This window comes from Chiloscyllium plagiosum, chromosome 40 (assembly GCF_004010195.1).
Source record: "Chiloscyllium plagiosum isolate BGI_BamShark_2017 chromosome 40, ASM401019v2, whole genome shotgun sequence".
In the NCBI taxonomy this organism is placed as follows: Eukaryota; Metazoa; Chordata; class Chondrichthyes; order Orectolobiformes; family Hemiscylliidae; genus Chiloscyllium; species Chiloscyllium plagiosum.
Genome location: NC_057749.1, coordinates 11335974 through 11340887, shown reverse-complemented (window position 1 = coordinate 11340887; position 4914 = coordinate 11335974).

Genomic DNA, 4914 nt, shown 5'->3' with positions numbered 1-4914 from the left:
GACCCAAAATGTTACTTTGATTTCTCTCCACAGATGCTGCCAGACCTGTTGAGCTTTTCCAGCAATTTCTGTTTTTGCCTCTGATTTACAGCATCCGCAGATCCTTCTGATTAGATTACTTAGATTACTTACAGTGTGGAAACAGGCCCTTCGGCCCAACAAGTCCACACCGACCTGCCGAAGCACAACCCACCCAGACCCATTCCCCTACATTTACCCCTGCACCTAACACTATGGGCAATTTAGCATGGCCAATTCACCTGACCTGCACATTTTTAGACTGTGGGAGGAAACTGGAGCACCCGGAGGAAACCCACGCAGTCACGGGGAGAACGTGCAAACTCCACACAGTCAGTCGCCCGAGGCGGGAATTGAACCCCGGTCTCTGGCACTGTGAGGCAGCAGTGCTAACCACTGTGCCACCGTGCCGCCCACGGTGTCCAATGTTTGTTTCTTTGCTAGACTACTGTACAGAACTGAGTTGAATTTGTGAATGTGTATACGTGTATAGATAGAATCTTTTTATGAATAAAGTATATTTTGAAATTTAAAAAATTTTAAAGCAAAGAATCCCACTTAAATTGATAACCAATGTCTTACTGGAAAGGCTACATGGGGTGATCATAAAGAGTTTAAATGAATAAATGGGGAAGAGGGCTCAAGTGAAGGCAATACTGTTTCAAGAACAAGTAACAGGACAAAGAGTAAAGAGGCAATCAGGAATCCTTCTTTAGGTACAGGAGGTAATGGCAAAACTATTAGAAGTGTATTGATTAAACCAGAAAAAAAGAAATAATAAATGTTTGAATAAAGCATCAATGCTGTGGGACAGGTTACAGTGTATGGCCAAAATAAGAGTTCTATATACAAATGCCTAGAGTGCAGGAAACAAACTAAATGAACTGCAGACACAAGTTCAAACTATAATAGCTATTACTGAGACATGACTGCGGGGTTGGTGGGATTGGGAACTAAATATGCCAGGTTATAATGCTGGAGAGAGTGGTTAGAAGCTGATTAGAAACAAATTATTTCAGTGGAGAAGGAGGATTTAATGAGTGGAAAATATCCAGTGGAGCTCGTATAGGTGGAATTGTGGAACAATAATGGATCTAAAACTGTAAGAGGTATTGTGTATTAGAACCCTTGGTAACATTGCTGAGGTGCAAGATTGCAAAAATACAGAAATAAGGCAAAGCCATTGTGTTATTGGGGGACCTTACCTGACGAAGGGGCAACACTCCAAAAGCTTGTGAGTTTCAAATAAACCTGTTGGACTACAACCTGGTGTCATCTGACTTCTGATATTATTGGGGAATTTTATCTTAAATATAGATTTGAAGAGGCAGACAACCATCTGTCAGAAAGATAGTGAATTTCTGAAGTGTGTCCAAGACAGTTTCCAATAACAACATACCCTGGATGCAACAACTAGATAAGCACAATTGTATTTAGTAATGAATAATGAGCCAGATTTAATTAGTAATCTAAATGTGTGACATTTATGATACAGTGATTATAACATGATTGAATTCAATGTAACATTTAAAAGTGAAAAGCACGGATCAGCTACTAGACGTTTAGATTTAGGTAAGGCTGAATTTAATGAGATGAGACAGAGACTGTAAGATGGGAAACTTGCTAATGGGTCAAATACCTGAAGACTAGTAGAAGATGTTCAGAACCCGTTTATACTTCTGAGAAGGAAAAACAAAACACTTCACAGAAAAGAAAAACTGCCAAGGGCAACTGAAAATAAAATGGACAGCATAAAAGTAAAAGAAAGGGCTGACTAAAATTTTAAAAAGCATGAGATGAGGTGTGTGTATGGAATGAGCTGTCAGAGGAAGTGGTTGAGTCTGGTACAATTAGAACATTTGAAAGGCATCTGGATGGATATATGAATAGAAAGGGTTTCGAGGGATATTGGCCAAATGCTGTGAAATTGGACAAGATCATAGCAGTTGAATATCTGCTGTCATGGATGAGTTCAACCCATGGGTCTGTTTCCATGCAGTATAACTCATTGACTCTATGAATGGGAAAGATACAATGACCAACAAAGGACTGCAAATCAGCTTATAAGAACTACTAAAAGAGATTATTAAAGGAAATGTGCAAAGGATATCAAAATCAATAATAAGAAATTTTATAGTTACATAAGGAGAAAGCAGGTGGTCAGGAGCAATATTGGCCCACTAAAGACTGAAAGTGGGGATATTGTCAATAGCTATGGGGAAATGGCAGACATGTTGAAGAATTACTTTGCCTATGTATTACAGTAGAAAGGGACAATAGCTTGTCTGAAGTCGTGAGAAAATTACTAATGAATTGGAGATAGGGACTGAACAATGTTGAATGTCAAGGATGTTGATGAAGAAATTAATGGAATTAAGGAGTGACAAATCTTTACAGTTTTGAGCTGAGATTTAGATTTAGGTTTTGTTGTACATGTACTCAAGTATGGGGTACAAGAGTACAGCGAAAAGTATACACTGTCACCTCAAATGGTGCTATTTTAAGTACAAAGTACCTAGGTACAAAATGGGTGTTAAAAGAAGTACAAGAGTGCATTGTAGATGACCTAACTATAGTCTTTCAAAGTTTCCTCCATACTAGAATCATCCTTCTGGATTGGAAAATTACATGTCACTTCAAGTTTTCAGAAGGGCGAAAGAGGAAAACCAGGGAATTACAGACCAGTAAGCCTAACATATGTGATGGGGAAATTATTAACGTCTATACACTGAGGATGGGGTAACTGAACATCTCAAGTAGAGCCAGCATGGATAGGTCATGTCTGACAAATCTCTTTTAATTTTTCGAAGAGGCACTAAGATAGTGGGATGGCTGGACTTCCAGAAGCATTTGATAAAATCTCACATAATAGTCTGTTCATGAATGGTTGGCAAATTACTGACATAGCTGGGAAACTAATCAAATGGCAGGTGGTAGAAAGTAAGGATAATGGGTGAGTTCTCAGATTGGCAGGACATGATAGTGGTGTCCCACAAGAAACTGTGCTATGGCCTCAATTATTCACATTATTTATTAATAATATAGAAAGCTCTCTAGCAAAATTTGCTGATGAAATAAAGTTCGTAGCATTGTAGCCAACATAGACGCTTGCATAAGATTACAAAGTAATATTGATAGACTAGGTTGATAAAACTGTGGCAGATGGATTTCAATGTAAACAAGTGTGAGGTTATCCATTTTGGACTGAAAAGGAATACATCAGGGTACCATCCAGATTGTTTTGAAATAAACTCCACAGAGGCCAGTATCCCATCACTAAGTCCTCCTTTATTTACATGCGGAGAGTCCTTGAAACTGATCCAGCTCCCCCAGAGCCAGCTGTCAGAGTGAGCAGAACCTCTGACACGCCTGATTATATCTGTCAGCCAGGCCTCCCTGATTGGATCAGATTAATAGACTCAATCAGGGAACTCCTATTCTATGAGGTCCACCTGGTTGACCTCTTTACAATCAGTACAGTATAAAGTTAAATTCAGTGGATTACCAAAGAGACTTGGGGTTCACGTGATAGATCTTTAAAATGCCACAAACAGACTTTTATTTTAAATCAGAAAAGTAAGTGGAATATTGGCTTTACATCGAGATGACTGGAGTGCAAGGAGGCCAGAATTTATGATGCAGTTTTACAAAACCCTGGTTAGACCCCACTTGAAGTACTATGAGCAGATCCGGGCACCGTACCTTAGGAAGGATATATTGGCCTTAGAAGAAGCACAAGATAGGTTTACAAGAATAATACATAGATTTCAGAAGTTTGAGGAGAGATTATGAGGAATAACGTATCTGGTTCAATAATGTCCTTTAAGGAAGGAAACTGTCATCCTTACTTGGTCAGACCTACATATGACTCCAAACCCACAGCAATGTCATTCACTTTTAATTGCCCACTGGGCAACTAGAGATGGGCAATAAATGCTAGCCTAGTCATCAGGTCCTCATCATGGGAATGAATAAAAAAAAGTTTTATACATATTAGGCCGGTTTTCTCTAGAATTTAGAAGGTTAAAGGGTGATCTGTTTGAAGTCTTCAAGATATTAACAGGGAAAGACAAGATGGATAAAGAATTTTCACTGGTTAGAGCTAGACCATTCGGAAGAGATGTGAGGAAGCACTTCTACACGCAAAGGGTGGAAGTGATTGGAATTCTCTTCCACAAACAGCAGCTGATGCTAGATCAGCTGCTAACTTTAAATCAGAGTTCAATAATTTAGCGCCATGAGAACCTTCTCCCATGTCCTTACCCTGACCTCTACACACCAAGCTGTGTCATCACCAAGGCTACCCTCATAACCAACTATTGTTTACTCATCAGCAGCACCCCCCCACCCAACCACCTCCCACTCTATCTTCAGCAAATATACCAATTTCTTCCTAGTTACAATCATTTCTGAAGCATCACTGGACCCACAATATTAACTCTGCTTTCTCTCCATAGATGCTGCCAGGCCTACCGTGTTTTCCCAGCAAATTCTGTTTTTGTTTTAGATTTTCAGCAACCACAGTTCTTTGGATCTCTTTCTTCAATAAGATCATGCCTGAAATAAGGGTTGATGGGAAGGGTGAGAGCAGTAACAAATTAAAAATACTGTACATGAATGCACAAAGCATTAGACATAAGATGGATGAGCTTGAGGCTCTTTTGGAAATTGGCAGATACAATATTGTGGGGATAACTGAGACGTGGCTTTAAGTGGACAGGGCCTGGGAAATGAATATTCAAGGATACACGTGTTATTGTAAGGACAGACTGACGGGCAGAGGGGGTGGGGTGGCCTTGTTGGTAAGGGACGATATTAAGTCCCTTGCGCAGGGGGACCTAGAGTCAGGAGATGTAGAGTCAGTGTGGATAGAGCTTCGAAATACTAAGGGTAAAA